Source organism: Podarcis tiliguerta, assembly GCF_965153285.1.
Source record: "Podarcis tiliguerta genome assembly, chromosome: 16".
Lineage (NCBI taxonomy): Eukaryota > Metazoa > Chordata > Lepidosauria > Squamata > Lacertidae > Podarcis > Podarcis tiliguerta.
Genome location: NC_139549.1, coordinates 30,962,105 through 30,983,161, shown reverse-complemented (window position 1 = coordinate 30,983,161; position 21,057 = coordinate 30,962,105). Strand labels below are relative to the sequence as shown.

Below are 21,057 nucleotides of genomic sequence, written 5' to 3'. Positions count from 1 at the left end.
CAACATTTGCTATCAGACGAATGGTATATTTTAGCCAGTTTAACAGGGGTCATGTACCATCTATACATCATTTTCATCACATTTTCCTTCAACGCATTACATGCAGTGAAGTTCAGCCCAGAGGTCCACAACCTTTCCCAATCTTCAAACATAATATTATACCCAATGTCCTGCGCCCATTTTATCATTGTTGATTTTACCATTTCGTCATGTGTGTTCCATTTCAGCAGCAAGTTATACATTCTTGAAAGTACCTTAGTCTTAGGTTCTAACAGTTCAGTTTCTAACTTTGACTTTTCCACTTGGAATCCTAGCTTTTTGTCATTTTTAAACACTTCTTTAATCTGAGCATATTGTAACCAGTCTCGCACTTTGTCTCTCATCTTTTCTAAACTCTGCAATTTCCAGTTGTCACCATCCTTTTCTATTATCTCCCAATATTTTGGCCAGTTGGCCTCCATATTGGCTCTTTTCCGAGCCTTAGCCTCCAGGGGTGACAGCCACCTCGGAGTTTTATTCTCCAGTAAGTCTTTATATTTTGTCCAGACATTAAAAACTGATTTTCTGACAATATGGTTCTTGAAGGCCTTATTTATCTTAGCTTTATCATACCATAAATATGCATGCCATCCAAACGCGTTATTAAAACCTTCCAAATCCAAGACATCCGTATCTTCAAGAAGTAACCAATCTTTTAACCAGCAGAAAGCTGCAGCTTCATAATACAACTTTAAATCTGGCAGGGCAAAGCCCCCTCTTTCTTTCGCATCTGTTAATATTTTAAATTTGATTCTGGGCTTTTTGCCCTGCCAGACAAATTTAGAAATATCTTTCTGCCACTTCCGGAAGCACTCTGTCTTGTCTACAATCTGCAGTGTCTGAAACAAAAATAACATTTTTGGCAATACATTCATCTTGATGGCAGCTATTCGGCCCAACAAAGAAAGTTTTAGTCTTGACCAACTATCCAAGTCTCTCTTAATCTCTGACCAACATTTTTCATAATTATCTTTAAATAAACTCAGATTTTTTGCTGTTATGTTTACCCCTAGGTATTTAACTTTTTTAACCACATTTAGTTCTGTCTCTTTCTGAAGCTGTTCCAACTCAGTATCTGTCAAGTTTTTCCCCAAAACTTTAGTTTTTTGCTTGTTTAACTTAAATCCTGCCACTCGACCAAAGTTTTGAATCAGTTGTAGTACTCTTTTCAAACTAGACTCCGGCTCCTGTAATGTCAGAACTAGGTCATCTGCAAAAGCTTTAAGTTTATATTGTTTCGCTCCGACCTGAATCCCTTCCACCAACCGGTCCCCCCTAATCATATTCAGGAGCACTTCCAGAACCGAAATAAACAGTAATGGGGAAATCGGGCAGCCTTGTCGTGTACCTTTTTCAATTTTAAACTCTTCTGTAACCACATTGTTAACTATCAGTTTAGCCTTTTGTTCTGAATATATTGCCTCAATCCCGTTCTCAAACCCCCAAATCTTTTACATCTCCATTATATCCAAAATTCACCATGAAGCTACAAGTGCAGGATATGTATCTCTCAACCTCGGACAGCAAAAGACAGGTCTTTGCAAGAGATGACCTTCCCTCCTGCGATCTTAGCAATGGGTGGATGTGATTGTTTCTGAGATTGTCACAGAAAGGGCACTCAAGGAGTACATGAATTATGTCTTCTACTGATAACAGAGTTGCAGCTGCAAGCCCTATCCTTCTTAGGAACTCCTTTATGTCGGCCCGTCCAGTCTGCGGATAGAAGGATGTTTAGTATTGCCTGTGTAAAGGCTATCCTCATTTTAACATTTGGTAAATCTACCAGGTATCTAGGTAGGCAATGGATAAAGGTAAAGGGACCCCTGACCATTAGGTCCAGTCGTGGCCGACTCTGGGGTTGCGGCACTCATCTAATTTTACTGGCCGAGGGAGCCGGCGTACAGCTTCCGGGTCACAACTGTTTAAAGTAGTATCATAGCGCTTTAAATGCATGGTGTTAATTCAGCATTGCTCAATTGATAGTGGCCAGTCTTTACCCTAATATATGCCTTTTTTGTACACGTTACCCACTGAGAGTCGCCAAGATGCAATCACAGGTGGCTGAGATCAAGACCTGTCCATCTAATAAATTGCATGCTTCTTTTATCCCATTGTATCCATTCCCTGGGGACGCAGGTGGCGCTGTGGGTTAAACCACAAAGCCTAGGACTTGCCGATCATAAGGTCGGCGGTTCAAATCCCCGCGACGGGGTGAGCTCCCGTTGCTCGGTCCCTGCTCCTGCCAACCTAGCAGTTCGAAAGCACATCAAAGTGCAAGTAGATAAATAGGTACCGCTCCGGCGGGAAGGTAAACAGCGTTTCCGTGCGCTGCTCTGGTTCGCCAGAAGCGGCTTAGTCCTGCTGGCCACATGACCCGGAAGCTGTACGCTGGCTCCCTCGGCCAATAAAGTGAGATGAGCACCGCAACCCCAGAGTCAGCCACGACTAGACCTAATGGTCAGGGGTCCCTTTACCTTTTAATGTGCTTTTGTTGCATTGAATACCTGCAGAATACCTGCAAAAAAAACTCAAACCCACCCATCAGGGTGCCTGCAGAACTCTCAGAAGCCTCCTTTCAATGCGAAGTTCTAACCCAACCTTATTTTTTTAAACACATTAAATTGCCTGTCAGCAGGGGTCCTCCTTTACTATTCTGCAAAACAATAGGTCCATATTGCCAATTACCAGCCAAATTGTGCTTCAATCTGCTGCTCTTAGGGCAAGCTGCCAGGAGCTCCCTTTCTGCTTGTTTAGTAGCCCTCACATTTAGCATTATGAGGAATCAGGCTTAAAGGCTCAAATGTGGCATTTTGGACAGTTTGAACGATCTATAAAATAAGAAACCAGCTCAGGGTGGTTGTTTTTGAGGGGTTTTTTTTGTAAGCTTGCAATGTCTAGACATGCTCCTTCTTTCGTTTTCTTCGACATGCCCAACCACCACACAGCGATATTACCACTTTTTCTTTCTTCTTTCTTTTTCTTTCTTCTCTCGCTCTCCCCCCCACTCACCCACCCAAGCAATCAGACACGGCATAATAAACCGTCAGCGAGACCCCCACCCTGTTGTCTGCAAAATAAACATTCTTATTGTGGCCGCGGCCAAGCTCCTTAGGGAGAGCTTTAAGTCTGAAAAATCCAAAAGACACACTGTGTCCCTTCTAATAATTTAATAGTCGAGTGCCCCTTTATTTGCTCATTCTGTGGTGTCATGGAAGTTTTCAAAGATGCTGGCTTAGGTTTCGGGATTAGGTGAAACCAGAGCGCTTTAAACCTCTTTAGAGGGCCGGGATTAGGCCTACATCAGGCCTAATGCAGCCTTTTCTGCGCAAAGCTAAATTAAACAGCAAGAATATTTGTTGCACTCTTCGCTGCACAGGTGTTTGGCAGCTTCCCAGAAAGACTAAAGGAACCACTGGGGGGAGCAAGGGAAGGGAAGGGGGTGGGAGGGTGCCGTCGAAACCTGAGCGTTAGCTAAGTACTGCCGTATCGCTTGCAAACCTGGGGTCCCTTCGCCTTGCCCCCGAAGAGCTTCTGAGTGGTTTAAAGCAGGGGTATCGTTTTTATGACTCTCCCCCACCCCTCCACCCTCAACACGAACGCGAGTAAATTGAATATCTACGGCACAAACGGACCAAGGGCTCGGTAGGGCGTGTGGGTAAAAACCACGGATTGCTTCGCAGCAAATGAATACGCACCGGTTGGCCAAACAGCTGCATTGTGCTGCGAGAACACAAGTAAGACTGATGTGACAAAAAAAAAGAGCAAAATGCAGCTGCAGGGAGTACTCTTGATTGGAATCCGCCAGCCAGCCCCGCCCATTTCTGGGACACTCCGTTCCATCCCGATTTTCTGTGGTGTCGCACCAGGATAGGGATCGGCAGCCTGTGGCCCACGGGGGTTGTTTAACCGACCCACGAGCCACCCCTGAACTGAGCTGCTCACTTGGCGAGTCCCTGCGCGCTGCACTAAACCAGCGCAGCGCGGCGACTCGCTTCCGCAGTGCCAGAAAGCGCATCTGCGCAGACGCCAGAAATCCCATGCGCGATCCAGCCCACAGAAGGATCTTCGCTGGAGTGAACTGGCCCTGGCGAGGTAAACCTTGCCGACCCCTGCACTAGGACAATTGAGACCCTATTAATATTTATGGCGCCATTTGACAGCTCCTATTGGGCTGGAGAATGTGGCTAATGCAGAATGTGGCTAATGCAGAATGCGGCAGCTAGACTGGTGACTGGGGGCAGACGCCGAGACCACATAACACTGGTCTTGAAAGACCTACATTGGCACCCAGTATGTTTCCGAGCACAATTCAAAGTATTGGTGTTGACCTTTAAAGCCCTCAACGGCCTCGGCCCAGTATACTTGAAGGCGCGTCTCCACTCCCATCATTCTGCCCAGATGCTGAGGTCCAGCGCCGAGGGCCTTCTGCGGTTCCCTCACTGCGAGAAGCAAAGCTACAGGGAACCAGGCAGAGGGCCTCCTTGGTGGTGGCACCCGCTCTGTGGAATGCCCTCCCATCAGATGTCAAAGAGATAAACAACTACCTGACATTTAGAAGACATCTGAAGGCAGCCCTTTTCAGGCAAGTTTTTAATGTGTGACATTAAAATGTATTTTTAATGACATTTTAATGTATTTTTAATCTTTGTTGGGAGCCTCCCAGAGTGGCTGGGGAAACCCAGCCAGATGGGTGGGGTACAAATAATAAATTATTATTATTATTATTATTGAGAAGAAAAATGGCATGGAGGGTTTAATTGTCATGGGCAGTGATTTCTGTTGGATGCGGAATGGACCTCGGCCTCTGGTGCTCAGGTGACTGGCAACCCGGACTAGCCCTACACAAGCTACTTCCATAGGTGCGTTATCAGGGATGGGTAACCTGGTGTTGGGACTTCAATTCCTATCATCCCTCTGACTTTTGGGTGCGCACACCTCCGGTGTACCTAAACATCCCAACTTCTGGTGGAATGGTGGAAAGCAAATTGTTGATGGACATTGTCTTTTTTAAAAAAAAAAAATATTTATTAGAAGTTTCATAGTTACAGGAAAAAAGTATAAGAAAACAGGCAATAAAAAATTAACAAACAATACATCGAGAATAGAGAAAAAAAATACATCAAAACAAGAAAAAACAAAAACATTTAAAAACACGTCCAATTTCCATATCTTTATCTTTCATTTACTTGTTTCCTCGACTTCCTCACACCTCCCTTTTTTGTATTCTAGTTCAAATTAGCTAATTCAGCAAATCCTTTCCCTCTTTCTCAATTTTTTAATCTATAATTTATCTTAACACAGTCTAACTTTAAATTTTCCACTTTAGCCCATTAACAAACAGTTTTTGCTTAATTCTTTATAACATTTCTGCTAAAACCATATAATTTCATTCCAGTATTCTTCTAACATTCCTTAATTTTGCAGTATTTCTGTAAATATACTTTAAATTTTCCCCAATCTTCTTCCATCGACTCTTCTCCCTGGTCTCGGATTCTGCCAGTCATTTCTGCCATTTCCATGTAGTCCATCAGCTTCATCTGCCATTCTTCCTCGGTGGGTAGATCTTGTGTCTTCCTGTTGATGGACATTGTCGGGCAGTGTGAATGCAATGGTTAGGTTGGTGTCCCTGGTCCTGAAAGCCCTGCATGGGTTGCCCGTGCACTGCCGAGTCCAATTCAAGGTGTTAGTACTAGCATAAAAAAAAGTAAAGTGACCCCTGACGGTTAAGTCCAGTCATAGACGACTCTGGGGTTGCGGCGCTCATCTCGCTTTACTGGCTGAGGGAGCCGGTGTTTGACCGCAGACAGTTTTCCTGGGTCATGTGGCCAGCGTGACTAAGCCGCTTCTGGCGAACCAGAGCAGCACACGGAAACACCGTTTACTTTCCCACCAAAGTGGTACCTATTTATCTACTTGCACTTTTATTTTTGCCATGCTTTCCAACTGCTAGGTTGACAGGAGCTGGGACTGAGCAACGGGAGCTCATCGTGGGGATTCGAACCGCCAACCTTCTGATTGGCAAGCCCAAGAGGCTCAGTGGACCCAAGTACCTAACCATCTCAGGCCCTCTGATTGGCAGGGGAGGCCCCATTACTGATGCCACCTCTGGCTGTTGCCCGTTTGGCACTGACCCATGACAGGGTCGTCATGGTGGTGGCTCCTCATCTATGGAATGCCCTCCCTAGTGAGGCTCATCTTTCCCTCTCTCATGACTGGCTTTCAGCAGAAATTTTACAACGTTCCCATTATCCAGGCATTTGATGGCTGAAAGACCCTAGCCATGGCAACGATTAGTAACAGTGAGTTATGTGATTGCTTTTCAATGCTTTAAAAATGTTTGAATTACTTTTTTTTAAAAAAATGTTTAATATTAAATTGTACTGTTTTGCCATGTTAATGTTTGCTGCCCTGGGCGCCTTTGGGAGGAAGGGTGGGATAGAGTTAATTAATAATAATCAGTGCTTTTTTCTGGGGGGGACGTGGGGGTATGCATACCCCTAAACATTTTGTGAATCTAAGTTGGGCCTCATTGACTGACAGTATTTCAATATGAGTGGGAAAATGAGAGTACAGTACCCCTAAACATTTTTTAACGCGGAAAAAGCAGATAATAATAATAATAATAATGGTAATTAGATTACAGTGGTACTTCAGGTTAAGTACTTAATTTGTTCCGGAGGTCCATTCTTAACCTGAAACGGTTCTGAACCTGAAGCTCCACTTTAGCTGCTGCGCTGCCGGAGCACGATTTCTGTTCTCATCCTGAAGCAAAGTTCTTAACCTGAAGCACTATTTCTGGGTTAGCGGAGTCTGTAACCTGAAGCGTATGTAACCTGAAGCGTATGTAACCCGAGGTACCACTGTACTGGGAACAGCTCTGCTCACCTCATCTCAGAAAGTGTATTATACACCTGGAAAAGGTCGACAAAAGAATAAAAGCAACTCTGCTATGAGCAAAGGTTACAACATTTGGGGGCTTTTTAGGTTTAGAAAAGAAAGAATGGGATAGATAGATGATAGAGGTATACAAAATAATGTACAGTGTGGAGAAAGTTGCTCAGGAGAACTCAAGGCCATCCAAGGAAGCTGAATATACATTCAGGAAATGCAAAAGGGCAGTCTTTCACATAGTTCACAGTGTGAAATTTGTGACCACAGGATGTTGTGACGGTCGCTAACTTAAGATGGCTTGAAGGGGTTTAGACAACTTCAGGACCCACCTACACTATACATTTAATGCAGTACTGTGCCACTTTAAAGGGGACGCGGGTGGCGCTGTGGGTAAAACCTCAGTGCCTAGGACTTGCTGATTGTATGGTCGGCGGTTCGAATCCCCGCGGCGGGGTGAGCTCCCGTCTTTCGGTCCCAGCTCCTGCCAACCTATCAGTTTGCAAGCACCCCTAAGTGCAAGTAGATAAATAGGTACCGCTTTATAGCGGGAAGGTAAACGGCGTTTCCGTGTGCTGCGCTGGCTCACCAGAGCAGCTTCGTGACGCTGGCCACGTGACCCGGAAGTGTCTCCGGACAGCGCCGGCTCCCAACCTCTTAAGTGAGATGGGCGCACAACCCTAGAGTCGGACACGACTGGCCCATACGGGCAGGGGTACCTTTACCTTTACGTGCCACTTTAAACAGTCACGGCTTCCCCCGAAGAATCCTGGGAAGTGGTTTGTTAAAAGTTGTTAGGAGACCCTTTTTTCCCCTCTCAGAGTTTTTTAAGAGGCATTGTGGGAAATTAAATGGGCTCCCAACCACCAAGGACCACTGCCTGGTGAACCCACAGCCGGGGGGGGGGGGCAGGGGGCAGGCCTTCAGTAGCTACCTTATGTGTGTAGACATTTTTGTCTTGCAGGTCAGACATTCAGAGCTCCTTGGAGGAAAGCTGGTATGGAATGTAATCAATCAATCGTGCACCCTTTTCTATGGCCTTTGACCTGATCCAACAGCGCTCTTCTTAAGATTTAACTATGGTCCATCCCCTTTAAAAAGGTGTCTTCGACATTAGTCATTAGATCCACTGAATCTTCTTAGGACTTAGCTGGATACAACCCCACGATTCCAGTCCTCGTCGTTTTTGCCGAAAGGGCTGATTCACATTGGAAGCTTTCTTCTACAGAGTCAGACCAGTGGTCTCTTATCTAGCTGAGAAATGTACTGCAAACTGGAAGCGACGCTCTGGGTTTGAGACTTAAAGAGTTTCACTGGAAGAATGAACAGTGAGCTTTTTTCCCCCCACCGTGCAAAGTAGGAGCTCTACTTTTTAGCGTGACAAGCTGCAAAAGAATGCAAAGGCTACTGGACCTTTAACAGTTGTGCAGAACAGTAAAGAGAAGAGGGAGATTCTACAGGTGCAGGCAGCTTGTCCTCCAATCTACACCTGGGGATTGATTGATTGATTGATTGATCGAATACAACTATTAAAAGCGCAGTGAGTGTGTCCCCCTTTTCCTTTTCATAGAATCATAGAGTTGGAAGAGACCACAAGGGCCATCGAGTCCAACCCCCTGCCAAGCAGGAAACACCATCAGAGCACTCCTTACATATGGTTGTCAAGCCTCTGCTTAAAGACCTCCAAAGAAGGAGACTCCACCACACCCCTTGGCAGCAAATTCCACTATCGAACAGCTCTTACTGTCAGGAAGTTCTTCCTAATGTTTAGGTGGAATCTTCTTTCTTGTAGTTTGGATCCATTGCTCCGTGTCCACTTCTCTGGAGCAGCAGAAAACAACCTTTCTCCCTCCTCTATGTGACATCCTTTTATATATTTGAACATGGCTATCATATCACCCCTTAACCTCCTCTTCTCCAGGCTAAACATGCCCAGCTCCCTTAGCCGTTCCTCATAAGGCATCGTTTCCAGGCCTTTGACCATTTTGGTTGCCCTCCTCTGGACACGTTCCAGTTTGTCAGTGTCCTTCTTGAACTGTGGTGCCCAGAACTGGACACAGTACTCCAGGTGAGGTCTGACCAGAGCAGAATACAGTGGCACTATTACTTCCCTTGATCTAGATGCTATACTCCTATTGATGCAGCCCAGAATTGCATTGGCTTTTTTAGCTGCCGCGTCACACTGTTGGCTCATGTCAAGTTTGTGGTCAACCAAGACTCCTAGATCCTTTTCACATGTACTGCTCTCAAGCCAGGTGTCACCCATCTTGTATTTGTGCCTCTCATTTTTTTTGCCCAAGTGCAATACTTTACATTTCTCCCTGTTAACATTCATCTTGTTTGTTTTGGCCCAGTTCTCTAATCTGTCAAGGTCGTTTTGAAGTGTGATCCTGTCCTCTGGGGTGTTAGCCACCCCTCCCAGTTTGGTGTCATCTGCAAATTTGATCAGGATGCCCTTGAGTCCATCGTCCAAGTCGTTGATAAAGATGTTGAATAAGACCGGGCCCAAGACAGAACCCTGTGGCACCCCACTAGTCACTCTTCTCCAGGATGAAGAGGAACCATTGATGAGCACCCTTTGGGTCCGGTCAGTCAGCCAGTTACAAATCCACTGAGTGGTAGCATAGTCAAGACCGCATTTTACCAGCTTCTTTACAAGAATATCATGGGGCACCTTGTCAAATGCCTTGCTGAAATCAATTTTGCAACCGGCCAACTCCACCTACCGCTAAATGCCATAGCTGCCAATTAAATACCCCCCCCCCACACGCACCCCTTTGCTAGCGCCCCCATTAACACCTGCCCGCCCTCCCTCCCTCCTCCCTCCCAAACTCCAGATTTGCAACATTCCTCAACGTTCCACCGCGCCGGGCTGCAGCCCAGCCGAGGAATCAAGCCCGCGCATGCGCCGCGGAGCAGGGAAAGCCTTGCCGCAGAGGCGGTCGAGCCGCCCCGGAGTCCCTGTCACGTGACGGTGTTATCGGCGCTCTCTTTCTCTGTGCTCCATGCGTAGCCTTGCGTCCTGCGTGTGGTGCAGCCGGGCAGGCATCGCCTGCAGATCGCCGATCGATCGTCTTCCTCATGGGTGAGGAATGTAATGTAGTTAGCGAGTGAGGGGGGATATTTGTGGGGAGGGGCGAATGGGGGCTCTTGTGCTTCAGTTAATGGGGGTGGGGAGAGGCCTGTTGGAGAGGAGGCCATTCTCCTACCCAGTAAGGCCTTCTTTGGATTCCCCCCACGCTCCGTAGTTATGGTTTTACAGCTGCGGAGCAGGTTGAAATTCAACAGGTCTAGCCTTGCCTGTGGTGAGGGGGGTGGGCTTTGACGCCTCCAATAATGCGACACTCTTTGGATACTCCTTCCCCTCTGGCAGGCCTAAGTTAGCAGCTGTGAGGCAGGCAGGAACCCAACAGGTCAAGCCTTTAACCTTACCTGGTGAGGCATGCTTTGGGTTGCATGGTGGTCCTCTGCTCAGCCCATCCACCCCCACTTGGCGTGGCCTTTTTAAAAAATAATATTTTTTATTAATTTTCCATTTAAACATATATAATCACATTGTTATTATCCACTTCTTTGGCTCTTTAGAGCCTGTCGACTTCCTTCCCTCCCACCTCTTGGCTTTCAAAACTAACCTTTATATCACAGCATTCTATATATTTTCCAATTCTAATATAACTTATTACTAAATACAGTACCTCAAAATTTAAATAAATACAGAAAGGTAAAAAAAAAATTACAAGTCTTCAGATAACCCTCCTAGTGTTGTTAATTGCTTACAACGATCTTTCAAATGTTGTATAAATTTACTCCAGTCTTTTTGGAATATTTGATCGTGCTGGTTTCGGATTTTTCCCGTCAGCTTCGCCAGTTCCACAAAGTCCATGATTTTCATCTGCCACTCGTCTTCCGTTGGTACTTTGGCGTGGCCTTCAGCAGCTGGAATGCAGGGGGAAATTCAACAGGTGCAACTTCCTATAGAAAGGTTGCAGTATTATAGGGTGGAAGGGGGGCTTGACGCAGGGAATTCAACAGGTGTTGCCTCGCCTGCAGGGACAAGAGCTATTTTACTTGGTAAGGGGCGTTCTTTGGATTCCTGCTGCCAGAGCTGAGCCTTTTGCAGCTGTGGAGCAGGAATCCATCAGGTAGAGCTGGCATCTTTAGTGTATATGGCACAGCACTCTTTGGGCTGCATGCTATCCCCCTCCCTGCCTGCCCAGTGATATGAATACCAGGATATGAATACCAGGGCAGGGAATGGAATGGAATAGAAAAGGAAATAAAAGCAGCTAAGCAACTCATAACATAAGCAAAAACACATAACACAAAACACCATCAAACAAACAGGACAGCTAAAAACAACTGAGCGGGTTGAACAATGATCAGCTTACAAAACTTAAAATGCCTGCGCAGATAAATATGCCTTAGCCTGGCACTGGAAAACCAACAATGGTGGCGCCAGGCATACCTGAAATGGGAGGGGTGTTCAACAGATGGGACACCACAGTGGCTTTAACAAGAGGTTAAAAACCCAACAGGAATTACTTCCCTTCTAGATATTCTGGGTGAGGGCTTTCCAGCATAAAATGAGAAGGATTCCTCCATCTAAGTAAAATAACATTAATACAATGATAAAGAAGCTTAAACCCAATAGTGAACTGGCGGTAACCTTCTGCACATTGATGCTTGTGACTCTCATGCTTTCACAGTGTCAGACAAAAGCCTTTTCATTTTCCCAAGCTTTTAAAATGTTAGATCTTTTGTTGCATTGACCATGTTTATTATTTTTCTATTATTTGTTTTATTGCTGTCGTGTGTGTGTGTGTGTAAAAACTAAGCTCATATGGTGGGTGGGGAATAATTTTCTTAAATAACCAAATAAAGATACACCCTTTGAAGGCGAAGCTGTGTTTCTAACAGGAGTAAGCAAGGCAGGAATCCAAAAGGTGTGGTCTTTCGTTGTGAATATAGGGTATCAGTCAGGATTTGTTGCTGAACCTGTCCCTCCTCCCTAGCATTTTCCCCTTGCCTTACCAACTGAACGCTGGGCAAAAATCCAACAGGTGTCATCTTCTTCATTGACATACAGTGAATTTCTGCCTGTCCCTTGATGCCAGTTAAGAAACAGGAGCACTTGCAGAAAGTGAATCTGGCGATCAGGAGTGATAGAGATGATAGTGAATGGTTCAGTAGCTAATAAATAATTTTCCTTCTTTTAGACAATGCATGTTTTTTCAAGTGTGTGTGAGAGAAGGGAGGTTGCCTCTTCAATGAACTAGTGCCTGCCAGCTACAGTTTCTGTAAGTATTTGGGCTTAAAATAATGAACCTTTTTGCAATTTTTGAAATATCTGCTCGTCCACAAGAACACAAGAGCCTGTTGACACTGGCGAAGGAAGAGGTGTGCGGGGGGAGTGCATTGCCCCCGGGATGCACGCCAGCCCTGCCCCTGCCTGCTCTCCGCCCCTCCCCCCCAGTGCCAGAGCATGAAACTCCGCCACTGCCTGTTGAATGAGGCCAGGGGCCCATATAGTTCAGCATCCTGTTCTCACAGTGGCCAAGTAGATCCTTCTGGGAAATTCTCAACTGGACCCAGGCACAAGAGCCTCTCCCCCCTGTAGTTTCCCGCAATAGGTATTCAGAACAATTACAGTAGTACCTCAGGTTACATACGCTTCAGGTTACATACACATCAGGTTACAGACTCTGCTAACCCAGAAATAGTACCTCGGGTTAAGAACTTTGCTTCAGGATGAGAACAGAAATCGCGGCGCAGCAGCAGTGGGAGGCCCCATTAGCTATACTGGTGCTTCAGGTTAAGAACAGTTTCAGGTTAAGAACGGACCTCCAGAACGAATTAAGTACTTAACCCGAGCTACCACTGTACTGCCTCCAACCGTGGAGGCAGAGCATAGCCAATGTTAGCCTTGTCCCTCGTGAATTTGTCTATTCTTCTGTTAAAGTCATTAAGCTGGTGGTCTTGTTTTAGGCCATTAAGAGATGGGTTGATTCAAAATATTGTTTATTTATAAAAAATTGTTTATAGATTGCTGTTTAATAAACTATGTGAAAGCAGTGTACGGCAAAAATATGTAAGACCATACAATGAAAACTACATAAGAAAGTTAAAAACAGGCATCAATTAACCATTCTGGGAATATGTATTTTTAATTTCTTGCATAGCCCTGGCAGGATGGAAATGTTTTCAGCGGGTGTAGAAACAGAAGGTGCCATACCACCCTTCATCAATATGACCAAGGATCAATAAAAATATATTTAAATTTTTATTAAAATATTTTTAAAAAACCAATGAAGCAGAGAATTGAAATAGTAAAAATTATGTCAAGTTCCATCTATAGCAGCCGCTTAAATTATAACCTTAAGCTCGGTATTAATAACCAACAATAAGTGCAAATAAGTCTTGCTTGGGCACAAGTGAGGGGCCACCACTAAAAAGGCCTGTCCTTGTGTCGCAACCATATGCAGCTACATCAGAGGGGGACACACAGAGAAGGGCTTCAGATGAATGGAGGTTCTGTGTACTCTCTGATGTGCTACATGCACTTCCCTGCCTGGTCATGTAAAGATGATTTCTTACTTGCTCCAGGCGAGTGGTTGTTTTCAAGCTTACAAGTAGGGATGCAATAATATTCCTGTAGTTTTATCTGTTCATCAATTCTTGTAGCAGGCTTGGGGGGGGGGGATGCAAATTGCCCATGACCTGGAGCATTTCCTTTTTAGGTCAATCAGTTTGCTGATTTTTTTGCCTCGTTTACCTGAGCTTATAATATTGCTCGGCGCACCTCATTTTAGGCAGCGAGCCAAGATAATAAGCGCATCCAAATGTGTAATTTTGCACAAAGCATCCTCCGGTGCCTTTGGGTCCTTTGCAAATAAGCAGGAACAATTTTTAAGGGATGTTTGGACATGCTGGAGACCAGCAAGGTAACTGAAATCAGGAGCAGTACATCAGAGGTACACCAGAATAGGTGTGCACACATGTGATCAATAGTGGCTGGGGCCCATTTGGACAGGCAGGGAACCCAGACAGTAGGTGGAGCCAGAGGCAATGGCAGGCAGAGCCAACGAATTCTACTTTCATCCGCCACCCTCTTCCCTCCTGGGTTCTAGAAGGGCAACACTGAGACTCAGGAGGTGAAAGCTGTCAGGCAGGGCCACCCCAAAGACCTTTTAGCAAATAAGAAGGCGGAACCAGCCTCCACTGGGTGCAATGAAGAGTTTCGTTTCAGGCAGCATTCTCGTCCCAGTTCGGAATTATCATCTTAAGAGCACTCCAAAACCCCTGTGCAGAAGGTCAGGGGAAGAAGGGAAAAAAAACCCTCCTCTTTTGCTATGCCAGCTTTCAGGTTGAAACACCCTTTTCAGGGATTTGTGCTATCGCCATCGACAATACAGCTGACTTCTGGGCGGGTGCATTGATCAACTCCCTCACTGGTTGAGGCAGCACAGTGCAGAGGGACCCCTCCATCTCAGCTAAACATCCTCCAGCCTGCCCTAGGCTACGGTCCTAATCACATGTGCCAGGAAGCTCCTCTGAACTCTGTATTTCTATGCAAGCATGCATGGGATGCGGCTGCCAATGTCATTTATTTCACAGTAGGAGAGTTTGGGCAATTGTATCTTGACTGGTTTGTTCACTTGCACTGCGAAGGGAGGAACAAAGAGTTTACTTGGGCAGGCAAAAGGCTCATTCATATTCCTGCTTATTAAGCCGAGATAAGGATCACTCGGATGTGGTTAACAGGTTACACTGAGGCAGGCATTTTGTGCTAAGGGGAAAAAAAAACAGTGTTTTGGAGGGTAGTAGTGTAAGCAGGTACAGGGTTTTTTTTGGGGGGGGAGGGGGGTTAGCAGAGCCCAATTGCATGTCCATTTTAGTTGGAGGTAAGTCCCACTGGGTTCAATGAGGCCTCCGTAAAATGTACCACTGCACTTGCACTGTGCAAATATCCTATGCATGTTTTTAAATGTTTTGCTCAATACAGTTTACTCCCTAGTCAATGTACTTGGGTTTTAGTTTAAATATCTTTGATCAATAGGGTCAAAAGCCTATGAAATGCTGATGGATATGCAAACCAATTTTATTCCTGATTAAAACAGCTGGTTTGGACTATTACAAATGCAATTTTTGTACACATCTTGAACTGGCATCATTAGGGCTCCAGAGGGCAACATGCTCTGCTAGCAGCTGGTGCTTGGGATCTTTGTACTATGAGATCATATCAAAACACCTCCCAGATATTTAAGTAACCTGTAAATGCCCAAACAAGTGACCCACACCTTATAATTTTGTGCAATTTGAATTTGATGGTCTCTCTCTCTCTCTTTTGTGACTCTTGAATGCTAACGACCAACCCGGTGGTTCAAGACCTTGCTGAAAAGTTAAAGAGCATTATTACCATCCAGGCAAGAAAAGCCCTTCTAAATCCCATTGATCTCAATGGGAGGATTAAATATGGGCTTAGATTGCTCCGTTTGAGATTGGTGGGACTTGAAAGGCTTGGTTCTCAGTATGTGTTTTCATGGTGAAATGGTCAAATCACCGCATAGAGAGTATTGTAGTTTAGGAGGTGATGAGAACTAGAGTATCGCTGCTGTAGTAAGCAATTAATTTATTGGTGATTTAGAGAACAACCTTCAGATTATGTTTTTGAACCTAAGAAGAGTCTGCTGGATCAGACCAATGGTCCATGTAGTCCAGTGGTCAGCAACCTAAGGCCCATGGGCCGGAAGCGGCCTGTGAGGGTTTCTTAACCGGCCTATGAGCTGCCCCTGAACCTACCCTCCCGCTTGGTGAGTCCCCATGCGCTGTGCTAAACTGGCACAGCGCGGCATGGCGAATCTCTTCTGCGGCTCCAAAAATTGCTTCTGAGCATGCCCAGATGCTGGAAATCGCGTCTGCAAATGTCTGCGGCGCTGGAAATCACTTCTGTGCATGCTCAGACACGGGAAATCACTTCTGCGCAGGCGTGATTTTCGATGTCTGGGCATGCACAGAAGTGATTTCCGGCTCCACAGACATGACCAGACGTGATTTCCGGCATCACACTGCGCCGGTCCAGCCCACAGAGGATCTCCGCAGGAGTGATCCGGCCCATGCCCGTAAGCCTTGCCGACCCCGGATATAGTCTAAGATCCTGTTCCCAGATGCCCGTGGGAAGCCTGCAAGCCGGTTATGAGTGCAGCAGCACTCTGCCCACCTGTGATTCCCAGGAACTGACATTCAGACAGTGTAGGTGGAACATTGCTTCCCGTTGACAAGAGACCGCCTGCTGCTGGTTTGAGCTGCTGAGAACTATAGGCCAAAACATCTGAAAGGCACCAGATTGTGGGATCTAATTCTGAGTAGACTTGTCTAGGATAGTGCTGTAAACACTGCAGCCTGCCTTTGTGATTTGGTGCCCAAAATTTTGTAGGCTGGCCATAGCTCATAAACCTTACCAATTACTTATGAGCTTTGGATAATCTCTCTCTCTTTTTTATATCTTTTAATATTTGGGGTTAAGCAATGAAAACAGTAGTTGAATGGGGTGCTGATCCTACAGAAAGACTCTGTTTATTATCTAGGAACATACCGTACTTTTCCATGTATAAGACTATGTTTTTCTCTTTAAAAATCACGCTAAAAAGTGGGGGTCGTCTTGATTGGTTGCTGCCACGGCTGTCATCGGCTATTGTGTGTGTTATTGGTTGCTGCGTCAATGGGTGGTGTTGACTGGCTGACGCTCTGGCAGTTGGGCGGGCGATTGGCAGCTTCTGCTGGCGATGGGACAGATGGGAGGTGGATTTTGTGACGCGTGTGGGCAAGCGATTTTCGGCAATCCCCCCTGAAAAAAGCTCAACAACTCTGTGCCATCTCCCCCCATTTTCTTAAATTTGAGTCCCCCCAAAATAGGGGTGCCCTATACATGGGGGCGTCTTATAGATGGGAAAGTATGGTATATACTGAATCAGATTGCTGCTTTGTCTTGCTCAGTATTGCCTACCTAAATTAACTAGGATTTTCGGCAGGGGTTGCTTCCAGCCTTACCTGAAGATGCCAGGGACTGAACCTGGGATCTTTCGCATGCGAGGCAGAGGCTCTCCCTCCAAACTTTGTGTTGGGATACTGCCAGGGAGACAAAGCCCATCATGATTCCACGTCGTCTCCGTTGCAATCCATCGATCTCCCGTAGATACAGTATCAGCAATTAGCGACACGAGCTCCAGAAATAGCTTGCCACATTCCAGAGCTGATGCACGCTCTATCAGCAGAATTCACACAGCGAAAGATGCACGCAGGAGAGCATTATTTACAAGTTTATTCAGCGTTGGTCAGAACAAAGAAAACATGACTGCCTGCTTCGGTGTCTCAGGCACAGAGAGAGAGAAACGAAAGCAAAGACACAACAGAAACATCCTGTGAACAGGAAATACGCAGGCTGTGACACAAACATCCTGCTCCCTTTTAAGGTGGAACGGAAATATCCTAACACTTTGCCCCCTTCCCTGCAAAGTCTATAAAGTTATTGTACTCCACACACTCGTGCTTAGCATATGAGGGCATTTGTCTGAACACAGCTTCTTCATTTATTTAAATGTAACAGCATTATTCAGTCACTGTAATATTTTCTTCATAACCTTAAATCATTGTCCCTCACATGTTGTTATGGTTCCTAGCCAGACGTTTTCCTGTTCTTTCTGTATAAACCATGAATTGCAGACACTATTGTATTGCGTATTCTCGTGTCTTTTTATAGAATTTCTTTTTTGTCCCTCAGGGTGAAGATTTTCCATAAGCTTATCCATAAAAAGCACACATAGATCTGTTTCATTGGCAGCCTAAAAACTGTGAACCAGTCAGCTGTAACGAGTTGGCTTTTGTCAAGAAAAAACAACTAATTCTCAGGATTCCCTTTTCCAAGATAGATGAATGTGCTCTGCCCCTATTGGAGGAGGAGTAAGTTGTGAGCGGTGAAAAAGTCAACGCTCAAACTTTCCCCCTTTCTCTCTTTTTTGCTTATATATATAAAAAAGTCACCATCAAGTGGAAATTTGCATAAATGTCCAATCTAGCCCAAGTGTTTTTTGTTTTTTTGGTGTGTGTCTGTGTGTGTATAGGATCTGAAAAGGAAGGAATATTACTTTGATCCAACACACCCAGATGGATGGATTTACTGCTTCTTTAATATTAAAACGTTGACGTATGAAAAAAATGAGGTTGGCAGGATGAGTCGAGGGTTTCAAATTAACACAGGCTCAACATCCATTGTTTAAACTCCTGAGCTGTTTCAAAATTATGAGCCTCTCTGGAGCAGTTAAAGCGATCCCCCTAAAAATGAGAATAAAATGAACCTATGAAAACACTTTTTAGCGTCCGATCTTCCTGAGATTTGAGGACAAATTTCTCTCCCAGGAACTTTGTTTAAACATGGACAAAAGTGGGTTCTGTGGGCTTTGGTTTGGCCATACACAGTGGCTGCGTTTTGATGGGTCTTACGCTGGCTCTGTTAGTATTGATGTTGCGGAGGTAGTTGGGGAATGTTCTTCGGGGGCAGAAGGGTTGGCGCACCCATAGCTCCCCCATAGGTGTTAGAGGGAAGCACCCAGCTCAGTTGGAGAGCACGGATAGTGGGACCAGAGGCAAAAATGGATGGAGCAACATCTGGCAATTCTTAGCTGCTGTATTTCAGATCCAAAAAAATTGCCAGATGTTTATATGACATTGTCTCCTCCATCTCTCCATTCTCATCCAGGCAAGCAAGAGATGTTATCACAGTTCAAGGACACGCTCAAGCCTGGCAAAAGCACTTAAGGCAAGCTTCCTCAACCTCAGCCCTCCAGATGTTTTTGGCCTACAACTCCCATGATCCCTAGCTTGCAGGACCAGTGGTCAGGGATGATGGGAATTGTAGTCTCAAAACATCAGGAGGGCCGAGGTTGAGGAAGCCTGACTACTGGTGGACCTAGGACTACTGGTGGAGCTGGGACTGGGCATAAAGAGCTCTGGATGAATCACATGATGATGTTTGAATGGGTGGTGTTTATGTGCTGTCAGTCATTCCCTGTCTCCTCCAGAAGGGTGAATTACCCAGCCTCTGCTGTCACCTTTCCAGACATACGGCCCCACCAAAGTCAGGCAGCCCCGACCTGACTGCCTTCTTTCTTAGAGCTAGTCCAGAAGGTGGCATTTGGCTGTCAACTTCCTGCTGCTTAGTCTCAGTGTTAAATAACTCAGCAGGGAGGAAGATGGCGACAGAACTAGAATTGACTCTGCCTGTCATTTGTTATGGCTTACCCCTGTTGTTGGCCTTATACCCAACCAGTCCCAATGAACGCCAACAACCATGAGTCTCAGGTTTACTGGCCCAGGCCAAATGTTTTCTGCGAGGATTGAGCACCCTCCCTGTTGCATCTTGTTCGGTACTTCAAGAGAAAGTAAAAATTAGGCAAGACTTTCCAAACCCACACAGCTGCAGCAGTTTCCCCAGGGAAGCAGTCTGTTCTGCAAGGCTGATAGTAGAAAGAGTAACCAGAGTATTAAGTGGAAGGCTAAACTTTGGCTCTGTGTTGATTAGAAAGAAAATCCTGGTTGTAAAAATAAATGAGTTTGATGCATTATTTTCCTAAATATTCTTTCCCCCAACCTGGGCCATAAATCTATTTTATGGTTCGCATGAGAGAGGGTGGAGAAACTCCTTTTTAATGTAATCTTCCCAGAAACTGAAAGGCACATGAGTTGGAATGCTCATCCAAAAATGCACAGCCAGATTAGGCTTTTCATTATTTCCCTTAGCCCAACAATATTTCACTTCATTTAGCCACTGGCTGACAAAGCTTGAGCTTGCTCCATGTTTTTCTGTATCACAGTTGGGGGACCCATAAGCCTTCCAGATGTTGTCGGCCTCCATCTCCCATCAGCCGTGGGCCTCCAAATGCAGTTGGACTTCATCTGTTCCGGTCATCAGGGTTGGGGATGTGGGGAGTTTCAGTCCTGCAACATCTGGAGAACCACAGGTTCCCCATCCTTGGTCTTCCATTGATACTCAGCTAGTGGGTCACAAGCTACACTGGGGTCGCATGCTGGCTTAAGGTGATTGACCAGTGGAACTCGCTCCCACAGGAAACAGTAATGCCCACCAGCCTGGGTGGCTTTAAAAGAGGATTAGACGAATTCATGGAGGAATTCAATGGCTACTAGACATGATGGAGGCAACATTTTTTCTGAATACCAGCTGCAGTCAGGGAGAGTGCTCTTGTGCCCATGTCCTGCTTGTGGGTTTTTCATAGGTATCTGGTTGGCCTCTTTGAAAACAGAAGGCTAGACTAGATGGGCCATTGATGTGATCAAATGGGGTCTTCTTACATTATGTAACCTTAGATGTTTTCTTTCTTAAATAATTTTTGATGAGGAGGAGGAGGAGACACTAAGAGATGGTAAAGGTAAAGGGTAAAGGGACCCTGACCATAGGTCCAGTCGTGACCGACTCTGGGGTTGCGGCGCTCATCTCACTTTATTAGCCAAGGGAGCTGGCGTACAGCCTCCAGGTCATGTGGCCAGCATGACGAAGCCACTTCTGGCGGACCAGAGCAGCGCACGGAAATGCCGTTTACCTTCCCACCAGAGCAGTACCTATTTATCTACTTGCACTTTGACGTGCTTTCAAACTGCTAGGTTGGCAGGAGCTGGGACCCAGCAACAGGAGCTCACCCCGTCGCGGGGATTCGAACCGCCGACCTTCTGATCGGCAAGTTCTAGGCTCTGCGGTTTAACCCACAGCGCCACCCGCGTCCCATAGTAAGACAGGTGATTGGAACAACTTTTGTAACTACAGTGGTACCTCGGGTTAAGTACTTAATTCGTTCCGGAGGTCCGTACTTAACCTGAAACTGTTCTTAACCTGAAGACCACTTTAGCTAATGGGGCCTCCTGTTGCTGCCGCGCCGCCGGAGCACGATTTCTGTTCTCATCCTGAAGCAAGGTTCTTACCCTGAAGCACTATTTCTGGGTTAGCAGAGTCTGTAACCTGAAGCGTATGTAACCTGAAGCGTATGTAACCTGAGGTACCACTGTACAAGAAAGGAGATTCTGACTTAACATTAGGAAGACAATACTGACAGTGAGAGCTGTTTG

The 21,057-nt window shown here is 45.7% G+C and overlaps 1 protein-coding gene and 1 long non-coding RNA gene across 5 annotated transcripts in view; both read left to right on the top strand.

The window, feature by feature from the left end:
- Positions 1-21,057, top strand: part of LOC310666933 — a 256,212-nt gene that overhangs the window by 11,297 nt on the left and 223,858 nt on the right. The window lies entirely within an intron of this gene.
- Positions 9,914-21,057, top strand: part of GNB1L (G protein subunit beta 1 like) — an 87,454-nt gene continuing 76,310 nt past the window's right edge. For 2 of the 4 annotated variants that reach the window (XM_083418358.1, XM_083418354.1), the window contains exons 1-2: positions 9,914-10,012; positions 12,144-12,224. The gene's annotated coding sequence lies outside the window, so the exon portion shown is untranslated. Of the gene's footprint in view, positions 10,013-10,744; positions 10,890-12,143; positions 12,225-21,057 lie in introns of those variants that run through there. The other 2 variants (XM_083418355.1, XM_083418356.1) reach the window with 2 other exon arrangements.